The sequence below is a fragment of the Lemur catta genome, chromosome 3, assembly GCF_020740605.2.
Source record: "Lemur catta isolate mLemCat1 chromosome 3, mLemCat1.pri, whole genome shotgun sequence".
NCBI classification, from domain to species: domain Eukaryota; kingdom Metazoa; phylum Chordata; class Mammalia; order Primates; family Lemuridae; genus Lemur; species Lemur catta.
Window position 1 is genome coordinate 62,817,034 of NC_059130.1, and position 24,519 is coordinate 62,841,552.

At 38.0% G+C, this 24,519-nt stretch overlaps 1 long non-coding RNA gene across 3 annotated transcripts in view; it reads left to right on the forward strand.

The window, feature by feature from the left end:
* Positions 1 to 24,519, forward strand: part of LOC123635483 — a 66,552-nt gene that overhangs the window by 33,709 nt on the left and 8,324 nt on the right. The window contains exon 4 of one of the 3 annotated variants that reach the window (XR_006734137.1): positions 13,853 to 14,058. The exons of the other annotated variants lie outside the window; for them this stretch is intronic. This is a non-coding gene — a long non-coding RNA (uncharacterized LOC123635483). Of the gene's footprint in view, positions 1 to 13,852; positions 14,059 to 24,519 lie in introns of those variants that run through there. 3 annotated transcript variants of the gene reach the window in all.

The following is a 24,519-nucleotide window of genomic DNA, read 5'->3' on the forward strand; positions in this document are numbered from 1 at the left end:
CACCCAGTAAACATCAAATTACCTGACATCCTAATTTTAAAGACCAACATTTATAGAGAGAGAGATCCACACTGAGATGGGAGACGGGAGGGAAAAGGAAATTGATTGACTGGCTGTGGCTTTTACTGAAAAGTAGTGTTGTGTTTCCCTCACATTCCAGAAACCTTTTTAGAGCGAGAAAGAGAGGTCACTCAGGTCTAACTGTGCTAGGGACCAATGGATCCCAGACGCAAATATATCTCCCACGCACCTAGAAACCCCATGAGAATCAGCTAAATCCTTCTTCGAACAGCTGCTTTTCAGCAATTCAGTTTATCAGCCTAATAAAAAAAGTAACTTGGCAGGAAGAAAAAGGCTGAGACTCTCAATAGACTCTTCTCGGGCCTTATAGAGCCTGAAGAACTCTTCAATGTCTTAGTCAACAGTGAACAGAAGAGTCTGAACCAGCACACTCATCTATACTACAAACAAGCTGCCGAGAGGCCCAGAAAGAGGTCAATTTTCACATAAACATTTTTCCCAGGCCAAATGCAGGCAAATTTGAATAAAATAGCCCAAGTCCTGGATGGAAGATTAGAACAAAAACTCAGGGAACAGAAAAATGTATTCCTACCTCCAGTATAATATCTCACAAGCAGTACCCATTAACACTACACAGTTAACCTGGGGGTGTTTCAATTCATAGTATCTATTTTGCATAGGGTTTTCAAATGGATTTTTTAAAAGAACAACTTATAGTTTGACTGATTGACGTGCTAGAAGAACTAAAATTTTAAAAAGTGGTATATTCACAAGTATATTTTAATGTAGCTACAGTCAAAGATATTTGAAATGCAGAGGCTGTTAATTCATACCTCCATCTTAATTTCCTTTTCTTTCAAATCAGATTCAGCATTCATTAGACACTATAGGCAGACTATACACATATGATGTGTATATAAGTGCACATAATCGTAGCATTTGGTTGTGACAAACTAGTTTTACAAAAATGGAAGATTTAATAGATGAAATGAGGAAATATGTCAATGTAATAGCTTATTAGATTTTGTAAATGAGCTATTCCTAAGGCAACATGAATTGCTTTGCTTTTATATTTCTACAATCGTTTGTTCATTTGACAACTAACACTCAGAATCCATCTTTGATCTTGGAGGACTCGTACAAATCAAAGTATAATAAATCCCTACACTTGGAGACTCAAAGTGACACTCAGACAAAAGATGTCGTCTGACAGAGTCCTTGGCCTTTTGGATATGCACCGCTGCTGCAAGGCCTAGTGTCAGGGCTAGCCTTAAGCAGGCTTGAGAAGAGGGAAAACTTGTCTTTGGGCCTTTCAGCATTACTCTGTGCCTCATTTTCCACCAAGCATCGGGGACCCCAAAATTCTAGCTATCACTTTTTAAGGATTGATTTTGTGCCACACATTTCCATATATTATTTCTGATCCTTACATCAACTTGCAAGATCAGTATTTTATTCCCACTGCACAAAAAGTGAGGCTCAGTGAGTCTAAGGACATCTTCCAAGAGTCAGAGCTGGGTTTCCACCTGGGGGCTGACTTCAAAGCCCCTCTTCCAGCCCGTGACATCATTGTGTCTCAGCATGAGGCCTGAGGGTTCCCTGTGGAGTGCACACCCAAACTTGTTCTTCCTGTTTTGACTCCTTCCAGATTCTCTTCCTGGAGCTTTGGCCTGGGACACTAATCATCTGAATATAGGCAATATTGAATTGTTTTTTGTTTTTTTGAGGGGGCGGGTAGACTGGAAAGCATACATGGTCCCACCTCTCCTATTAACTTTTATTACTAGAATTCTATTGACTTTCGGACAGGGACATTTTGGAAATGATACCTTCACCCAGCAGAGTTGTAACAGGATAGATCTCAAGCAGCACGGCATACGGTTGATCAGGCAGACATGACTGCCAACTTGGCATGCTGTTAAGATTAGCCATTTGTGTTGTGAAAACTCCTGTTAGCTTCTTAGAGCTACAAAGCATGTGATGAGAAATTGTCTTTATTTTGCTTTGTGAATATCTGCCATTTGATTTTCACTTTACAACACAAACTGACGTATTTTGGGCTTATAACAGATTTTTTCCACTGTGAATAAGTTCCCCAAAGCACGCTTGGTTGGTAGAGCAGCCCAATGATCTGTTTAAAATCACTAGACATCAATTTTTATTAAAGATTCAGCTTTGAAATTTACTGTGTGACTTTGGGCAAGCCATTTAACCTCTCTAAACCTTCAAATTTAAAATGGCCATTCTGAGGATCAGATGAGATGCTATCTTTACAAGAGGGCTTTACAAATTGTTAAGAATTATACAAATGTAAGGACATTTCTCTCCATCATTTTTAATCCTATTCATTTCTTCTTGAGAAGCAATACTGCAATATAGGGCATTGACTTGTATCTTCCATCTGTGATATTCTTTGACCCTACTCTGTAAAGGAAGAACTAATACTCTTTGGATTCTCCCTGTAATTTATCTTTGCTCTGCCAATAATCAATACGTCATGAGCTTCAAACATTTTCTTTTTGGATTTCCTAATCCTGATCAAATGGCAAGTCCTGAAGTTGTTAGGTAGCAAGGGCTCAAAGAAGCTTCTCTTTCTGGAATTTTTTCTCTCTTCTATCAGTTAGTAGTTTATCTTTTACAATCACTGATTACTGTCTAAGCTGTTCACTTGAGATAGAAGGCAGTGAGTAACAGAACCATGTGAGGAATGGTAAAAGAAGATACCTGTCTAATCCTTTCTTCCCATTTGTTTCTCACTTGGGTTAACAGGTACCTCTCAGGTACAGTAATCTGATTCTTTCTCTAAAAAGTACCTTAGTGCCCCCTGCAGGTTATGTGAATTTCTCATCTCACGATCTTGTTTATACATTGTTCCCCCTTTCCCCCTCCCTTAACCCTTCCCTGAAACCACCGGTGGCTAGGTTCTTCTCAATGGTGCTGGATTCTAGGAGGAGTGCTTGTTTAGAGTATTTGCTGCAATGTACTTATCTAATGTGGCTGTTGAAGAAAATGGCTCTAAAATGGTGATTTCAATCTCATATGCAATTCGAAGGTAAGAATTGATTCCAAATATTTGGCAAAACATTAGAAGCTATGAGACCATTTACAGGTGATAAGCTACAGGAGACATTTACAAGTGGGAAATCTGAAGCCTGAAGAGGCCCAATAACTTTGTAAGACTTCTGAAAGTATCCCGCGGTGATAGCAGGACCAGAATTTAGGTCTCCTAGCACCTATTCAGTAGTCTTTCCTTCATTTTGTTTTGAGTAGTTTCTTTTCCATATTTTTAAAAGCTTCTGTTTTGTCCACCAGTTGTGTATCTCAAAAACCTACCACTAAGAGCTACTAACATCATCCATTCAGCTTCAGTAGGTAACTGATGGATTAGGTCTTCCAGCATAGCAAAAGGATCTGCTTGGTAATACTAATCCAATTTGTAACCACATCCTGGTGCCACTGCAAATGTCTCAGAGGTCAAAGGTATAATTTAGTGAGAACTGGAAAGTGCAATAAACATGGGAGAGGGCTCATTTTTTGATTTTCTTGAAAGTTGCCTAAAGCAAAGCACGCCAATACACGACCTCATAATGAGCCTTGGACTGAAAAGGCAGAAATTTGTTGGCTTTTTCTAGGTTTTATGATCTGGAAATTCTTGAGCACATCCTGAACCTTCTGTTTCTTGAAACATCATTCATTCATCACCAAATTATTAACTGATATTCACTGACACAAATCTTTTATCATCTAAGAATTTGGAGCACATGAAAGGATTTCTCTTTTTAAACTATTTAGAGATTTGGAGGACAATTTTTGAGGAACTGTTAGGTAGATAATGAGGGATTCCAAGTCTCCTAGGGACAAAAGTGGGTGCTGTTGCTCCCATCATGGTCCTTCCCCACTCTAATTTCCCATATCTGGGGGAGGAGGGTATACCCTATGAAACTGCCAATCATAACTTACTATGCCAGCTGCAAAAGGTTACAGAGGACTCTAGCCCATGGGCCAAGCAGCATAGGTACTATAGAGTCTGGAAATTGACCTATAACAACCTACATGCGCAGTTAAGACTCAGGTCATGTGACTCCCAACTGTCCAATCAAAGTGGTTCCATGGTGACCTCTGAACCATGAGGGAGGACCCTATCCAGGCACTATAAAACAAGACACAGACCATAGCCAACCTCTCTTTTTGTGCCCTTCCTCTTGCTCTCTCTTTGTTGTGACAGTGGGTCCGGTCGTCATCTGTGGCTTATGCATCATGCTCTGTAAACCTATATCTTGCTCTTGCCCTATAATCCTATCTTTCTCTCCTCAATAAACCTCATTTTCGTGCTTGTGTTATTTTGGTGTGTCTGGTCATTCTTTGGCCATGAGCGAGTCAAGAACTGACATTTCAGACTAAAACCTGACAGAACCAATGCTGCATTTTGAGAAAAAGTAAAAACCCTGAGACACAATCAAGCACTGAAGATCAAAATTAAGGGTGGAAATATCTAGATACAAGTTCTGAGAGGTTAAACCAAAGAAGACTTTGTGAAACTAAAACGGCAAGTCAACCACAAATCTATGTTTGTTCAGTTTCCGGATTTCCTCTTGCTAAGTAGTTTTAAAGCTACTTAACAGTATTTAATTGACATTTTGCTCATTATTTTACTTGCTTCAAGTCTTTCATACTTAAGCTCTCCCAATTACAAGTTGTACATGAAAAATTACCTTAGCCTGATTTCCAAATGGCTAAATAGTTGGATGTAATTTCTACTAGAATTCTGTGATATTGATGCTGCGGGTGCTGGAACAGTGTTTTTCAACTGTCAATTATGATCCTTTAGTAGGTCATGAAATCAATTTAGTTGATTGTGATTGGCATTAAAATGAAAAAAAAAAAGAAGAAAAGGAGAGAATTGCATAGACTATAAGAAACAGCGTGCAAGTATTATTATGTGAAATTCTTTTTTTCAGTTATGTGTGTATTTTGATTGTGATGTAAATTGTATTTCTCTGGTGGGTTGTAGTCAAACTGAGAAACACTGTTCAAAACTGCAGTGGATAATAGAAAGAACCCCTGCCCAGCCGTGTGAATCATTCTGAGACTTGATTTCCTTTTCTGAAAGTGTGTGTAATAAGACTTTCCTAATAGAGTGGTTGTAAGAATTAAGTAAAAATAAAATAATGTTGGTTCACAGTGTCTGACATAGTAAGAACCTAATATTGTTATTGTAGTGAGAGTTATAATGAGAATTACTTGAAATCGTTTGAAATCATAAATCAAAGTACTGACACTTATCCCTTAAATCAAGCTCCCTCCTTGCAAACTTCTACCTCCCAAGCATATAGCCCCTGGGAAGGCAAAGCTGGGCATTCCCAAGATTAGAACAAAGAAGCCATTGATCAGTTTTGAATCTCAAAAGCTGGCTCTTTTGACTTCTTTGCCAAGACAATAGTCATGAAATTTGGATTGTAAGAAACAAAAGGATTTTCTAAATTCCTTTATTTCTTCTTTAACTATTGAGAAGCCGGCCAGACAAACAATACTGGAGATCCTTAAATACTAGAGAGTGAGTTCAGAGTAGGTTAGGAAGAAGGTGGGAAATGCCTGCCCCCTCAGTTCCCATTGTGTTCTGGTAGAAGACGGAGAGGTGGGCGAACATCGCTCCAGTTTCTCTACTTTTCACCAATTCCTGGTGGTGGGGCTTGAGCCGGAGAGTCGTATAGAGATGTTCTGGAGAGTTTGAGGGGCATATTGAGAGGAAATGGCCTTCTGCCCCTCCAAGAGGGCTTGGAAGCTGTCACCATACAGATTTCTTGTGCTTAACTACGGAGGCTGTTATGTCAAATTAAATTCAATGGCTTAATGTGGTTTTGTACAAAAAGATCTGAGTTTCAGCCCCCCAAGGTCTCCCTCAGCTCTTGTTTGGTGTGGTGGCTATCTAGAAGTTTCCGAGTGTCTTGTGGAATAAACGAGAAGGATCTGGTTGAAAGCAGGCGAAGGGCTTGCCTGGAACTTTGGCAAAGGAGTTTGCCTAAAGGGAATGAAGCCATGCTCTGTAGACAGAGATCCAACTGGGAGTCTCAGTCACATATCAAGAGATACATTATTGTGGCAAAAACGTAGACGGGGGCTCATCAGCAAGGGGAGACGGCTGTAGGGGCACTGGAGCACTGTAAGAACTGAGTAGACAAAAGATGAGATGAGTATCACTAAAGGTAGTTTCTATTAACGGCAATGGAGGCTTCAGAGTGCCTCTCGGATGGAGGAGTCCCTTCTGAGACTACCAGCTCCGGGAGTAGGCCAGACCAGGAGAGCTTAGAGGACGTCTCATGGACTACAGGACTGCACCTCATCCAAGATGACATACACCTCACTCATCGCACGTAAATCCAGGTGGAGAAGGCAGAGATCTCACAAGTGTTTCTCTGACTCATAGAAACAGAAACTGAGTTACATAAAGAGATGGGTTGAATTACCAAATAAGACTGAATCAACAATTTAACGGAAATAAATACCTTTTCGACACTACCCGGTGGGTGTGGGATTGTGAAGAAGGCCCAATCGGTTAAAAAGAAATAAACTCCATTTCTTTGCACATCGGAGCATGGTGTAAGTGCATTTGTGGTGCTTCTAATTTATCATTGTTATTATGTCATATCTATGGGAATTAAATTTTTCCAAGTCTTTATTTGCACCAGTCTTTATGTCAATGAGTATTTTGAGTAATAACTCCTTAGCTACAAATGAACAGCTATCTAATTCAAAAATTTCTACACGAGAGCCTCTAGTATTGAGCCAACTCTACTTGAGTATTAAAAGACAAAAAAAGGGGTAAGCTGGCCTCTGGGTTTTTGAATAAAATGTTGTCACATCCATATGTAACCATAGTGCTGAGTGGGAAAACAATGGTAAAATCTTAAAGTTTACAGAGGACTTTTCTGCTTTTATAGTCATGGCTGAAATTCAATTGTAACTGTTGCATCTTAAACTTTAGAGTTTTTTCTCTTCCTCACAATTACAGGGGCAAGTGGAGAACGGAATATAAATTGTTAAAAGAGGAAATGGTACAGAAAAAGGGATCTTCTATTTTTAGGGGCACTGATCTGTCCAGAGATATCCCTTTTTCCCCACACACCGAGACAGGACGAATGGCTGTTGCAGGCATGCTGACAGCGGCCACAGCGGTGGGCTCACTGCAGCCCAAGGCCGACAGACCATCACATAGCGAGGGTCAGGGCCAGGCCAGTGTGTGTCCTCGTGGATCATAGTGGAAAGCACTGGAGTTTATTGTGTGTGGGGGTTGGGACTTCTCACCCCAGTTAGAAGAAACTGGGCTCTAGTCCTAGAATCAACATTTACTAACTATGTGAACTTGGGCAAATATTGTTTAATCTTTCTATGCTTAGTCTCCTGTTCTGTAAAATGAGGATAAAAATTGAAGCTCCTTATAAGGCTGTTGGAATTTAAATAATTCATGTAAAGGATATATTTCAGCATCTAGAACTTAGAAATTCACCAGAAGTCAGCCAATCTTACTCTTTTATCCTTTTGGGCAGCTTTGGGCTTGAATCCCATCATCTACATGATGTTGGGTAAAATGTTTGAGTTTTTTGAACCTCAATTACGTCATTTGTTTTAGTTTTAAAATTTTATCGTTATTTTTTGAGACAGGGTCACCCTCTGTTGCCCAGGTTGGAGTGCAGTATTTGGATCATAGCTCACTGCAATCTCAGACTCCTGGGCTCAAGTAATCCTCTTGCATCAGCCACCTGAGTAGCTGGGGCCAGAGGTGTGTGCCACCACGCCCAGCTATTTTTTTTTTTTCTCATTTTTTTGTAGAGACATACTCTCACTGTGTTGCCCAAGCAAGTCTTCAACGCTTGGCCTCAAGACATCCTCCAGCCTTGGCCTCCCTTAGCACTGGAATTACAGGCATGAGCCCCCACACCCAGCCAATTCTCTCATTTGTAAAGTGGGACTAACTCACGTATATGAGATTATTTAGAAATTATAACAAATACATGCCAAACTCTTCTCTTTCTCCCCTTTCTCTCCCTTTGATCTTCTTTTCTGGTCACTGTGTGCAAGGGAACCAGGGATGTCTTTTGGCCTGTGTATTTGTTGCATATCCAGACTCTTTGGGAACAAGCAGGTCTCAGATGTGAGTAGGTGGCCAAAGAGAAAGCAGACGAAAAAGTGATGGAAAGAGCATCACATGAGGAGAAATGAAGAGTTAGTGCAGAATTAGAAATGAGAGTCCTGCTGACCTCCAGGCCATCTGATACATCACTGTCACAGTACCTTTCGGAAAATTCTGAGCTTGCTTGAAAAAATGCAGTGGCTCACTATTGCTTCCCACGAAATGTCTAATTGCCTTGAAGGCCACCTATGATAGGGTTCTGGCCCCCTATCTAGGATTATTGGCAGTTGTCTACCTATGTGTCCCCTTCCTAATGGGGAAGGAGGGAAGAAAATTAATGAGGAAGTTAGTACTGAAATAGAGTTGGCGGGGCTTGGCAACTTGGCAAAAAATTAATTTCAGGTAGAGAGAGGGGTGTGATAAAATTAGAAAAAGAGAAGTCACCGATGACATTAAGCTCTTTCTTTTTTATCAGATATTAAATGAACTCTGGCAGCAGTGAGTTTGGAAAAGTGCAAGTGTCCCTTGATCTGTATTTCCTAGATTCTAAGACATAAGCAATTATAACAAACATCATGCATTTTATTATAGGAAAAAAGGAAACATATTTATAGGAAGCATTTTGATTTTGATATATGGAGAATGTTCTCCTTTTTATCTTCATTCAATAAATATTTATTGAGAAGCTAATATATGCTAGCCACAGTTCTAGAAACTGGAGATGCATCCGAGTAAAATAAAATTCCTGACTTTCTGCACCGTACTTTCAAGTTGAAGGAGCCAGAAAATAAACATAATAAATTACTTAATGATATAGTATGCTCACAGATGATAAATGCAATGGATACAAGTTAAAGTGGGGTAAGGTGAATCAGGGTTGCCAGATGGATCAGGGTAGAGGTTGGCATTGGAAACAGGTGGTTGGTGAGAGTAGGTCCCACGGAGCAGGAGCCATCTGAGCTAATGATTTGAAGGACGTGAGAGAATGAGCCCTGTGGTTTCCTAAGGGAGACCCTTCCAAGCAGAGAGCAGCCAACATAAATATGTTTTGACACAGCATTCCTGATGTACAGAGAAACATTCAACAGACCAGTGAAGTTAAAGCTGAGCAGGCAAAAGGAGATGAGTGTAGAAAGGCTGGAGGGGAGGGAGAGATGAAGCAACCCAGGGCTTTTCAGGGCGCTGTGAGGACTAGGGCTTTTCTTGGGAGGGAAATAGGAAACCATCATAGGGTTCTCTGTAGATTTTTAAAGGATATTGTCAACTGTGTATTAAAAATAGATTGTAGGGAGTCAGGGCCAGAGGCAGGGAGATGAATTGAATTAGGGAGGCTATCTTGGTAATCCAGTGAAAGATGATGCTGACTCTAGTTAGGGTAGCAGTAGGGAAGGGGGTGACAAGTGATCAGAAATAAATGTGCATTTTAAATAGAAAAAATATGATAATGCATTGTCTTAGTCCATTTGCGTTACAGAATGTTACACAGGGGTGGCTTATAAACAACAACAATTTATTTCTCATATTCTGGAGGCTGGGAAGTCCAAAATCAAAGCTTCAGCAGATCTGGTGTCTAGCAAGGGCCCGCTTCTTCAGAGTTGTGCCTTCTCCCTGTGTACTTACACGATGGAAAGGGCAAACAAACTCCTTTGGGCCTCTTTTCTAATGGCACTAATCCCATTCATGAGGGCTCTGGGCTTATGCTCTAATCACCTACCAAAGGCCTCTCATACCCTAATACTATTCCTTTAGGGGTTAGGATTTCAACGTATGAATTTTGGGGGACACATTCAGACTATAGTATATATGTTCCACAGTTCTATAGTATGTGAACTGGGGAAATACAGTCCTAAATACTATATCCCCTTTCTTGAAGATCAAACAAAGTAAACATTTGCATATTATTAAAGCTTTGTGAAAACAGCAAACTCAAAACCAAAATAAAAAGGTTTTAACTTTTTCAATCCAGCATATTCCAAACTTGTTAGATAACATAAACTGTTGTTGACAGACATCTGTTAAGATTTCCAAGGACGCTAATTTTTCCATGGAATGGTGAAAGAAATGTTGAGATAGAGGATTATGATTTTTATAAGCAGCATTATTTGCTGAGAAATAACGGTTGTAAAATCTGAATAATCCATTGTGGAATTATAAATATCTTTTATATTTCTATTGAACTTTAGAGTATTCTTATGTGGTTATTAACTAGGCATTCAATAGCAATAATGTCATGATTCTGTTTATTGAATTGATAATCAAAGTAATAGGCTACTGTATTCTTGGATTTTATGCCTCTTCCCAGAGTGGAAATGTTATACAATTGTTATCGACCTTACTATTCTGAAAATGTCTTGCAAATTCCGGCCTAAATGTTTAAATTATATTCTTCCTCTTGCATAGGTTTGAAAAGTTGGTTCTAGATGAGAACACACTTTCATTCACCACCGAAGCAATGTGTGCCGGCTGTAACCATGCTTTGCCTAACAGCAAAAGAATGTTCAGAAGCATGCCCAGTTAATTGAAACTACAGGGGGCATTTAAGTAGGCAAAGTGTTATTACTCAATTTAAAATGTGTCTAGGATATCAGAATTACCATTCCCTGCTCCTGCAAAAGGCACTCTGGGAGTGGTAATGGCCACAAGTGCTAGGCCGCTGGCATCCTTTTCCTTTCCTCATTTCTGTTGTTTTTGAGAGAGTCAGAGGGCTCTGACACATGGCTGTCCACAGAACTGGGGTTACTGTTACGGATGTGAAAGGCTGGCACTTTTCACACCTGTGGTCTGGGGCCATCGGCATGGGACTGTTGCAAGAAGTTCTCTGATATTGATAGTTTTTGAAAATTTACCTCAAAGAATAATTTAAGTAGCAAAAGTATGGTCCCTTTCATCTAGGACCTTTTAAGTCTGAGGCAAGTTACTCTTAGTTTATTCCAAGATATGTTTTGAAAAGATATTCCTAATATAGGGCACTGATTATTTTAAATGAGATTATTTGCTACACTTGGTCTTTTCTTATTTGCAATTAAATTGGTTTCCTATAATTCCTAGAAAGCAAATAGCCCGTGTTTGCCATCTGTGAGTTTGTCTCTTCCTTAGGCTGAAGTGTTTGCCAAGGTGGTTGTGTGAAGAGGCCAGAGAGAGATCTTGAATACACTGGTGAAGTCTAAACTGAGTGTTCCTTTAATCTTCCCACCACCAGCTGCAATTTGGTACCTACGCCACACTTAAGATCTGGCCTAAAGAAGGAAAAGTAGGTTGCACAGAAAAGAAATACCTATTTGGACATTGGTCACAATCTGGTTAGTGGCATAGGAAAATTAGGCTGTAAATATAATAAGCAACAGCAATGATACAACACAAAAATACTATCTTCAGATTTCCACATATTCCCGTTAACCCAAAGAAATAAATGACCTTTTATAAGGTGTCAGAAAAGGTCCTATGAGATTATTGAGATGGTTTCCCACATGTTAGTTGCTCCCCCATGTAAAGTGTAAGTTCCTATAGGACAGGGACTATATACCAATCACCCTTACACTCCCATGCTGGACATATGCATTGTATATAATATTAGGTATATAAATTTAGCTTTGAAAAATTGTACTTTATAAAGCATTTTTTCCCTCTCTTATTGCCACCTCTTTGTCTCAACTGCCACCATTTCTTCCAGTTTACTGGTCTCTCTGATTTCTCTTTTATTGCCTTCCAACAAAAGCAAAAGTGATGTTATACTAAAGATTGATTTATATAATTACCCTGCTTGAAACTCCTCAATATCTTCCTCCATTGTTGAGAATAAATCTGAATACCTCCACATTTCTTACCAGGGCCTCTCAGTATCTGACTGATCTAGCCCCTATTTATTTTTCCATTGTCTTCTTGGGTTCTTAGGGCCTTTTCACAGGCTTTGCTCTCTGCCTGGAATGCTCTGCCTCTCCCACAGTTTGTACAACCAGCTCATTCTCTTCTAAAGGTCCCTATTTGGCCTTTTGTGATCACACCACCTAAAGCTGGTCACCTGTGTTAGTCTCTTGTTTAGACATTCATACATTTTTTTCACAGCACTTGCTATAAATTGCAATTATTTTCTATTTGTCTTTATTCTCCATGATGGAAGAAACTGTGCCAATCTTGCTCAACGGTATATTTCTAGTGTCTAATTCAGTGTCTGGCATGAGTGTTCAATACATATTTGTTTAAAAGAATTATAACAAAGACCAAGTAAAAAAATCTTTCATTAAAGTCCATGTTCCTAATTTACTTTGTAACATTGAAATGAGTTCCTAAAATAAAAATCAATCACCTATAATGAACAGACTGGAAAATTTTTAGAAAAAAAAAAGGTTTTAAAATTCGGTCTAGTCATAAAACATCCTGGGTATTGTAATATACTCTGGAATTGGGAAATTTGAAATAACCCGTTGGACTCCCCTTTTCTCATTTTACAGATGGAGAAACAGAATCAGAGAAGTTAAATGACCTGCCCGGGATCTCAATGCTATTTAGCAACACAGCCAGAACCAGAATTTCTAGTTTGGGTTCATTTCACTATGCCACCTGTTTGGTAGAACAATACCTGCTAGATGCTTAGAGTCACCAGCAATGTGTAGTTTTAGAATCTCAAAAATAGAAACACTAAATTCTAGAGAAAGGAATGTAACAGAAGTTGTCTGTGCAGCTTTTGAGATTTGCTTCTAAACAGAGTACGCCTTTTTCTTTTATCTTTTCTCTTTTCACTTCTGGAATACAGATGTGATGGCTAGAGCTAGAGCTGTCATGTTAGATCCATGAAATGGAAACCATATGTATTGAGCATGAAGAGTAGCAGCCAGGGTTTCCATGTTGTCAGTCTGCCTTCTCAGTCCTGGAATGCCTCGGAGAACTTTTATGTTAAGAAGGAAATAAATGTCTGTCCAGTTTCGAGTTCCTTTACTATTGCAGCCTAAACTCATATCAAGTATGTGATTTGGTACCTAGAAGTGAAATGTTCTCCTAAGAAAAGTCTAGAAGGTGCAGCATCAGGTGATGGGTGGCAATGAAATAGCTATTAATGGCTGGAAATTGGAGAGCTATATGAGACCACTGTAAAATATTTGGTGATGTTGTTATTTGTGATATGTTGGAAGTTAGACTAAGTGCCAACATACCTTGTAGCTCTAGAGCTGTCAATATAAGTTTTAGAGTCCTGGGGTGGGGGTGGGAGGCATTTTAGAAATTTGTGGAGTTGTTTTTGGTTGTCACAATAACTGAAGGAGGGAATTCAGTGGGCAAGACCAGAGTTTGTAATTTGTGTTCATCTTTGTAGGACACAATCCCACATAATAAAGAATTGGTCTGCATCCTTCATAGCTTCCGAACACTCTGCTGGACATTTATACAGGTAGAAACCTGGGTAGTTTATAAATATCCAAGCCTAATTCTGTCTCACATCCAACACCAAGATTTTATTTTGCATTGTTTTAACACACTGATTTTTCCAGAAATGCAAAGACCATGTATTATAGATTAAGGGAAACTTTTATGTTGGCTTATTCTAAACTTTACTAAGAGTTGTACACCATTTCAGAAAGTCACCCACAATAATACTGTCTGTAATGAGTCATCAACATAATACCCTTGTAGGAGGCTGTATTTGTGTTTACTGTATTCACATAGATTCTGTGTCTAGGTGCAAGCATCTTACTACTTCATTATGTCTTCTAGTGTGGTTGTAACGGAACATCTACCATGAATCATTTCAGAAGTTATACGTGCAAATTTCAGATTATGTCTTCGAAAGAAAGAAGCAAGTATTCTCCTATGCATTTTTCCATTTCCTGCTGGCTAAAGGCAAACATGATGCCTGGAGCTGGGGCAGCTATGTTGGGCCAAGAGATGGAAGCCACAGTTGAAGATGGCAGAGCACTTACACAGAGAGAGCCTGTGTCTCTGCTATGGGACAGCTGCTGTACACCAACAGTCCTGCCTGTCCAAAGTGTTGTATGAGAGGGAATACACTTTTATTTTGTTTGAGCCACTATGTTAGGGGTGTCTTTGTCATAGCAGCCTAATTAGATTCCTACCTAATATGGATGGGGAGAGCAAAATATAAAAAAACTAGTACCAAGTCTCAGAATTTCTTTTTAAATATGCAAGCCTAAAATGTTTTCAATGATAAATGAAAAAATAGCATTTTTAAAAAATCAACAATTTGAAAAGGATATTCTATTTATTTGTTTTTCCATCTTTCCTGTATCCAAGAAGACAGAACTGGCATTAAAATCTTGGCAATAGAGAAAATATCAGGTTCATTCCCATTAACGATAAAATACTTTTAATTAGAAATAGTGATACTGTAAGTTTTAATTCATAATTTTAAAAGGCACAGTTTTATGTGTTTCTGGCATAAGCATGATGCTTTTTTCCTATTTATGTACTTATGTAATATATATATATAAATATAATATACCAATTCATGCTAACTTTCATAATGTGTATAATGGACATATTCCATAAATTTAAAAACAGTAATTTAAAAATAGAATAAAAACAGGTCAAGAGATTTGAAATAGTTCATGTATTTAACAAATGTTTCTCAAAAATAAAGGAGTTCTTTATATTTAAAACCCATAGCGGCCGGGCGTGGTGGCTCACGCCTGTAATCCTAGTACTCTGGGAGGCCGAGGCGGGTGGATTGCTCGAGGTCAGGAGTTCGAGACCAGCCTGAGCGAGACCCTGTCTCTACTAAAAATAGAAAGAAATTATCTGGCCAACTAAAAATATATATAGAAAAAATTATTCGGGCATGGTGGCGCATGCCTGTAGTCCCAGCTACTCGGGAGGCTGAGGCAGAAGGATCGCTTAAGGCCAGGAGTTTGAGGTTGCTGTGAGCTAGGCTGACACCACGGCACTCACTCTAGCCGGGCAACAAAGTGAGACTCTGTCTCAAAAAAAAAAAAAAAAAACACCCATAGCAATCTTTTATTGTTTTGGATAATTATCCTTACTTCATATAGTATTAGCCTACTGGGAAGCTTGTGTATTTTCACATAATGACACTTACATAATTAATGTTGTGATTTAAACACCAGATGTAGGGATGTAGTGCCTGGCTCAGTGCCTTGCACGCAGTAGGCTCTCACTAAAAGTTTGGCTACGTGAATGTTGAATGATTATATTTCTGAATGGTGTACAATTGTATTTGCTACCATTTTGTCAATATTTGTGTTTATAGACTAGACCAATTAACATATCTCAATAAAAGAGTTCAAAAAACTCTATTAGTCTGATTATGTCCATTAACAAAACAAAACTACCACCAGAAGAATACAACAAAGAAGCAAATAAACAAAACAAAACAAAACAAAACAAAACAAAAAAACCTGGGACCTGGAAGCCAAGTGAATTTCTAAGAGTCAGAGCAAATTCAGAAGATAAAGATGAGAATAGAAGTTGTGGCTGCCGATTCCCCATTTCAGTGCTTCGTTTTAGCTGACCACACTTCCTCCCTCCTTAGAGGAAATCGATGCACAATGAAATTATCTGTACTCATCTCTGGTAAATAAATAGGAGAAATCTTTCTTGTTTTAAGACATCAATGTGAAATGATCGTTCGCATGAAGAATTTGCTTTGTTTTCCTCAACGGCTCTTCAATTTTCCATTTTGCCCATATTAAAAAAAAAGTAAAATATTTTCATAAGGTGAGCAAACAGCAACTGCAGAGGCCAAATAAAAAATTTTTTAAATTTAGAGGAAATTTCACTCAAATATATATTGCATATAGTCTTCAGAAAAAACAAATGTTTGCATGTTTATTCTAACTTGTAATCTTAAAAGGAAATTGAAAGTAATTAAAAATGCAAGGGAGATAAATAGCAAAAGTAGCAATTTTCAGGTGGATGCCCATATTTAGCAGTTAAGCGTATCACCTTTACATCACACATCTGACATTCATGTGCTTACATTCGTGCACATATTGAGTCTGTGTAAATATGACTTTATTTACAATGTCTGTATGTGCAGTTAGGAAATTTTACAAATTATGTCTGAAAGTATACTTACAATGCCCATGATGACATTTTTACATGTTTAAATGTTAGGCTTTTTACGGGTGTTTTATACTTTGCCTCTCTAATTTGTTTTTAGATTTCGAAACTGCTTTGCAGGAACTGTGTCTAATTCAGTGTTCTTTGTACCACTGGGCATACTACTTGTACTAAATAACTGTTTATCATCACTGAGTGCATTAAAGTAAACACAACACAATTTCATCTGCCAAAATCCTGCTATGCATTTATATGTTGCTTTTAAAAACACATAACCCCAAGTAAATCACTTAAACATGGTGTACTGTACAATTTGGGTCTGTTGTCTGCTTCTTTTCCATTATTATTCTTCCAATGTTACTTTTGTTTCCACTTTCCCTCTTTCTTTATTTCTAGATCAAATGACTATTACTACAGACTCAATTCTTCGAAAAGATAAGAAGTTTTCAGTCTCTGATAAACCTTTACCATTTGCAGAAAAACTGAAAGAAACAAAAGAAGAGAAAAGAACACACACATAACTCTTACACACATGCGCGCGCGCGCGCACACACACACACACACACACACACACACACACGCGATAAAGAAGGGCCACATCACTACGGAGCAACAATCCATAGATAGAGGCATTTAACTATGGAATAGTTAATACGAGAACTTTAATTTGAAAAAGATTGGAAAACCAAAGAGATATTTAAAAAATTTTTACATCACTCTCACATCTTCCTTTGTTGCTTCTTTTCAGTTCTTTCAAAGAAACTTGACAGCTCTGGGAAAACAAAACCCTTCAACATTTCTTGAAGCGTAGAGTCTCAGTCCTCGGAAAAGAACTCTTTCTACGTCGCACACACTTAAAACAGGCTTGGACTAAAGTACTAAACAACAGCTCAGTAGCAGCTATTTCAAATCATATGAGATTCATCCAGAGATGCCAAAAAGCTTAGAAACAGCAAGCCCTGATTGTGGCTTAAAAAAAAGAAGGGGAAAGAGAGAGGATGTACTTAAATGTATGCTCTTGTTATAGAAATAAAAATCACAATATTCACCCAGTATTTGAATTAAGAAAGAATCTTTAAAAATAACTTGCATTTGATTCTGTCACCTTTGAAAAAACTTTGAAGAATGGTGGCATTATTCTGTTCTTACAGTAGCCGAATATTCTCAGGCATAAACCATGCATAGTGTCTCTGAGATGGGACATGATTCTTAGAATCACAGATGTATAGAAGTGGAAGGGTCAGTGGGAGGTGGTCAGAAACTAACTAGTTCAAGAATCGGAAGACCTTGGTAAGCATCTGCCTCCAATGCTAATTAAATCTAATGTGGACAAGCCTTGTAATCTCTGAGACTCAATGCCTTTATCTGAAAAATGGGAACAATATTATGTGCCTTGTCTTAGTTCAACATTGTTGCGTAGATCAAATGAGATAACATATGTGAAAGTGATTTTATCTTGGTAAAGCATGATGCAGATGAAAGCTATTATCTTGCAGTATAACTTGTAATCAGCAGATAAGGAAAATGAAGCCCACTGTGATTAGGTGACACCCACATTTTAGTGAATGGTAGAACCAGAATTAGAGTTTTTCTGTAAAAGGAGATTTTCCTCACATTTTCATGACGAGGCTTTGTCTGGAGAGCCCGTGATCTGACAGCGGCCCGTGTGCTCCCTTTCTTTTCTTTATTCATATATGATTTTCTCTTAGGCCAGGAAGGAGTCAAGACTCACAGGAATGTGCAAAGACATTCTGCCCACTGATTCTGAAGTGCCTGAAACAAGGCTTCGCAGCTAGTGTTCCTTGAACTTCTAGTGTGAGGTTGGAGGTGGGAGGAGGGAGTTGGATATAGAGTTATTTCCAGAAGAATGAACACTAAGCTCTGTAATAGAACAAATTATACAGTTTACACACATTTGTATTACTATGCTTCCAATGCATGTAGCTGCTATTAAGATTGTTCAGATAAAATTAATCTAAATGCATTCTGGAATTCAGAGTAGCTTTTGATATATTATTTTCTTTAAAATTAAAGGACACTTAAAACATAACTACTAGGAAAAGAAGCCCTCGGACTTTAAAAACTTTGAGAGATTTTGGGCTAATTTCTTTCTTCCTATTCCAGAATGATATAATGAGTAGGTAAATTGGAAGACAAATTCAGGGGAACATATTTACAAGCAAAAGTATGTGAAAGCCCCTCCCCATTCAATAAAAAGTATATGAGAGCCCCCTTTTTTTTTTTAAAAAAAAGATGATTGTACAAATCATAAAAATCTAATTGCTCTTTAGTTGGTGATTGTTACAATACAAATTATGCTCATTTATTTATTGGTTGTCCTGGCTGTTTTTGTTTCCAGATGATAAAAAAATGACCGTTAAATTATGGTATGAATTTGGTTTTCATTCAATCTGAAAAATTTCTTGGAATAACTTGGTAATCTCTGTAGCTCAGATTATTATTCACAAAGTTTAATGCTTACATTTAGACTCGTATTCAATGGATGTTGAGAGTGCAAAAATTTAAAACAAGAAAATGTATGTTCTGAATCTGGTGCATAACTCGTGCAAATCAGCATATCCAGGAATTCTCCTAGCAGAAGAGCTTAAAAACTAAAGGAAAAGTTGGGGTAATCTTATTTGTTGGGCTTCTGAGGATTTATAACAAAATGTCAATTATGTATAAAATTTTTTATTTTTGAGACTGGGTCTCGCTCTGTTGCCCAGGCTGGAGTGCAGTGGCATCATCGTATTTCACAGCAATCTCAAACTCCTAGGCTCAAGAGAGCCTCCTGCCTCAGCCTCTTGAGTAGCTGGGACTACAGGCATGTGCATCCACACAGCTAATTTCTAAAATTTTTTGTGGAGACAGGGTCTTACTATGTTGTGCAGGCTGTTCTTGAACTCCTGGTTTCAAGCAATCCTCCTGCCTCAGCCTCCCAAAGTGCTAAGATTACAGGCGTGAGACACTGCACCTGGCATGTATGACATTTTAAACATGAAAGATGAGTAGAAGAATCATTGGACTAATTACTACTAATAATAGAGCTGCAATTTATTTAACTCTTATGTACTAAGCTTATAATAACCCCAAAGAGTAGTTATTAATATCCCCATTTTGCAGATGAGGAAACTAGCGCTCAGAGAAATTAAATGGTGGATCAAAGCCATGGAGCTTGTAAATGTCATAACTGGAATTCAAACTGAGTTTTAACTCAAAGTCTAGGATGAAAAGTTCAATTATCTGGGATGATAAAAGGGCAAGAGGGAAATTAAAATAGTTTTTTGGTAGGTCCAGCTGGACCTAATGTATATGACCCGTGGTTCAGTGATGGGTTCAGGTTTGGATCTGAAGCTTATAAAAATTTAAGAAATTTAGGGGCCCATACAAATGAGGGGTCCATTGACCTTCCTGATAAATTTATTTTGGAGTTGAACCTGAAATCAAGAACGCCACTAGGCATTTGTATTAGGACAGTGGTCCTCAAACTTTTTTACCTCTTCTTTTTATCCTCTGCTTTAACTTTTTAAAGGATATAACAAAGTTCTTCCCGTAACAGTGGCTCATTAAGGCATGGATTCCCAGCAGTAAATGTCATTGCTCTGAGTTAAGACACAGCTTGAAGATATGAGAGTTTGGTTTTCTTCTTAAAATGAATACATTATTTTTTCAATACCCTAATTATTTATTGTCTATCTATTATGCACTAAGCATGTGGCTACTTTCTGGATTACAACAGAGAATCAGAGGGATTATTCCTACCCTAAGGAAACTTCTAATTTTTGGAATTTCTGTCAGTTATATCACCTCCTAGCAAGTACCGTATACAGGCTCAAAAACTTGATGCCCTCCATGACTTCTCTCTTTCCATCACCACACACCCAATCTATCATGTTGATTTTTTCCTGTGAAATTTCTTTTGCTTCATCCCTAATTCTCATTTGCTACTAGCAAAAGTCCTTCTCTCCTCAAATGTGGATTATTAGACTATCTTCTTTAAGGGTTCTTCCTTCTTTTGACAAGACTCCGTTGCATACTAGGTATGCATCAGATAGAGTGCTAGGTACTTGTCTTCCTAAACTCTGCTCTATTTTTTATCCAGCCCATCCTGTATACTAAAAATATTACTTTCTTCATGTCACTTGGAGCCTCTAGAGGCTTTGTCCTAGAATAATAAGGCTGAACATGATGAAACTCAGTATGATAAAGAAGATCACAGGAATGTTTTTGAATTTGTGCCATCTTGAGCAACGAGCAGCTTGAATTGATGTGAAATATGATGAATGCCTGGATGGACTGTATTCTGAAACTGTACTCCTGTGAAGACAAAGCTAAAGCCTGGAACATGTGGGAGAAGGGTATATTTCTCCTGAACTCCTGGGCCTGCCACTACTGGAATGATGATTGGTGATCAATAAGTATTTATTAATTGATCGATCCCACTGCATATTGAGTGACAACTGTGTTCCTGGCATTTAGCCCCGTGGCTATCATCCAGCCAGGATTTCCACCTTAACCCTCACCCTCCTTTCTCCCCAGGATGAAAAGTGAGGCTGATTTCCTCCACATTCTTGGACACATTATTGCATCTGCATTTCTCTTGTAAGCCTCCCCCGCCCCACATCTCTCCCTTCTGCCCTTAAACAAAATTCATGATACCACAGACTTTGTTCCTCGATGATGTTTAGTTTTATGTTATGCATTGACTACTTCTGTACATGTAAGTCATGTATGTTGTAGTGGTGAAGCTGAGAGCTTTAGGGTCAGACTGCTGGGATTTTATTCCTGAGTCTACTATTTACTGGCTTTGTTACATTGGGCAAGTTAATTTACCCCTGTAAGACTCAGTATTTGTGTAAGTAAATTGAGGATAAATTGTAGTACAGTTGGCCCTCCTCATCTGTCAAGTCCTATCTGTAGATTTAACCAACCATGGGTGGAAATTATTAGGAAAATAAAAAATAAAAAACAACAATACAACAGTAAACAATAATGCCAGTATCTTGAGGATATTCATGTCATCAACTTACTTTCACTGTATTTCCCAAAGCACCTAGTACAGATTGGACAAAAGATAAATATTCAAACAATACCCAATTGTGCCCCATATTCATCAGACAATTCATTGCAACAAATAACACAATATTTCTCAGGAGAATGCCACGGGGCCCATCTGAAACATGCTGTTTATTCTTGCTGCAGTCCATGACTAGCACCAACTTTATTCTATTCTCCTGGCCTCTCACTCTCATGCTTCGTATTAAAAGCCATTGAGTGCTCTGGATTCTTACTCTAGAATTTCCCCCAAGTCTGTTCCTCTCTGTTTTTGCCACTGCCTTTCACCTCTGCCCTGTAGCAACAGCTGCTTCGCTGCATCCACCTCCCTTGTGGGGCCGCAGCTCATACTTACCTCCTTGAGTTCTATCCTCCCACCACTGCCAGGTTAGCTCCTTAAAATAGCATTTTTCATCATGTCTTTCCTCCACTGCTCATTTACTTACCTAATAAAGTCCACACTCCTCAGCTTAGTTTTTAAGACTCTTCATAAATCTCTTTTCACCTTTCCTAACCACATTTGGGTTTTACTTTTGGCTCCATGTGTTCTTAGTTCTAGTCTGGAAATCTTATTCATTGTTCCCTAAAAATACTCTTCTCATTTCCTCTCCAGAGTTTAGCTTCTGCTATTTTCCCCACTTATAACATCTTTTCCTGTTCTCTATGTCAATACCAATCTTGCCCATCCTTGAAGATAGAGTTAAAATCCTATTTTATCCATAAGGTTTTCCTTCTACATCAGCCAACAATGAACCACTTATTTGCTTTAATCCTATAACAGATGAATATTGAATATGTACTATATGCCAGGCACTATGCTAGGTGTTCAGATTACCAATATGAATAAAGGTCAGTTTCTATGCTAAAGAATCTCAGGTACCCCCTTTCTAATTCCTGTAGCAATCATTGGACCACTTATTTTGGCACCAGTTGTATATTGCTTCTTTTCTGCAACTCTCTTAGTCTATTTGGGCTGCTATAACAAAATATATAAGACCAGTTAATTTTTAAATAGGAGAAGTTTATTTCTCACAATACTGGAGCCTGGGAAATCCAAGATCTCGGTGCCAGAAGATTCAATGTCTGGTAAGGGCTTTCTCTCTGCTTGCAAGAAGTTGGCTTCTTGTTTGTCTGCAAATGGCAGAAAGAATAAGGCAGCTCCCTTCAACCTCTTTTATTAGGGCACTAATCCCTTTCATGAGGGCTCCTTTAGGAGGTGACCTAAATACCTCCAAAGACCACACCTGATAATGCCATCACATTGGGGAGTAAATTTTAACATATGAATTTTGGGGGACAAACATTCAGACCGCAGCAGTAACTGTCAACACTGAAATGAGGAAACTAGTTTAGGGAGTTTATGTGACTTGCTTAAGTTCATACAGTGGATAAATGATCTGCATTTTCTTTGGGATTCCTAAAAAGCAGAACTATGTTGGTATTTTATTGGTGATCCTAACAGTATCTGAAAAATTAAATGCTTAAATTGAATTTATTCAGAATAAAAATATTCTGATTTTCATTTGTAGATTTTATTTTTTGCTCTTGCAACTTTTACAGCCAGATGCGATTTAAAGATCATTTTGATTTTAATACTGCCAAAACATACCTGTTAACCTGATAGCCAGAGAAATGCTGTACCCAGAGGTGTCTCAAAGTGGTCAATACAAGTCTCTCAAATAAAGTAAATAAGTGAATTGCGGCAGTGTAAGTAGGTGTGCTTGTGTTAGCTTGGCCCTTGGGCAGACTTACACTAGAATTTTAATAACAACCAGACAAAAATATCTGCTTTAATTTTCACTTACCAAATATGGAGATTTTGTATATTTGAAATAGACTGTCCTTTGGGCATTACTGACATAGGTAATGGCAAGGTAGGTGTATTTACATAAGTTGGAACTGTTTTTAAAACAGGAAAAATATAAGCATTTCCGAAGAACAAAATCTTCTTAAACAGAGAAAAACCTCAATAGAAGAGAGGCTTAATTGAGGCTTATAAAAGTTTAACACAGAATGATGTTAAACATTACATATCTTTTTCTCTACATTCAAAGTAATTTTTCTTTGAAGATGCATAATGACATTCTGCTTTTTCTTTCTTCATATTTTTTAAAAGGTTAACTTTATTTTATGGCCATATATATATTTTAAGTATTTACTATTTATAACTATTTACTATATATCAAGCTATAATGTTGAGATGTATTTGTTATACAAGTTCCACGTGAAGGGGGGTAATGTTAAGGAAATATCTACAGTACATAGTTAAAGTGCAAAATAGCTGATCAGGGTTTTTATTACCATAATTTTTATCATTTCTAGACCATTCTCACTAGACATTAATTCCCACAGGTTCAGAAGTTATTCTGCATGCCTATGTGTTGAAAAGTTGCTTTCAATTATTAATAAAAAGGCAAATATTAAATGAAATGCACTATACGATACAAGGAGACAAAATAAGCTTGAAAATCTGCTTGCTTTCACTTCTCTAGCTTTTATGTAATTGTCTAAAAATGAAACAGAAAATTCTTTGTCTACTAAAACTGGGACAATAAAGTAAGTGGCATCTCCACATTCTCAACTCTTCTCAATGGGTTTCACTGGTTGTGCACCAAGATGAGGATATATTTTTAATTATTAGCATTCCACTCACATTACGCTTATCTTCCTTTATCATGCTTCACTGTCAAATAAATATAAACCCATATTTCAGAAAAGCAGCATCAAGTAATTTGAAAGTCGCAAAGAGAATTAGGGTAAGCGTTAGAACATTTGAGCCAGTGGTGTGCTGGTTAAGTGTCTAACCACTGGCTCCACCCTTGCTCCTGACCACTCTGATAAAGTCCTGATGAATATGTTCACTGATTTCCTTGGTGTACATATTCCTACCAGAGTCAATTTCAAGCTACCAACATAATGCCACTGAACACGGAGTTAGGCGGATATTTTATAAATTATGTCAAAAGTACACGTAGAATATCAATATTGATATTTTTATGTGTGTACAATGTTATGCTCTTTCTGGGTGCTTTGTGTATGCTTTCTGATTTGTATTTAGATTTCAAGCCTAGTTGTTTGAAGGGAGGTGGCTCTAACATACACGGAGCCATTTTCCTTTACTTAGAAAATATGTGCCCGAAACCAGTCATACTTACGGGATATGACTGTTAGTTACAAAATTTACTATATTTTAATTTATTTTTTTGAATAGTAATAAGCTCACAAGATTCTGATTCAAAAGGTACAAAAGGTGTGAAAAGTCTTTCTTTTACCTGTGTCCTCTAATCACC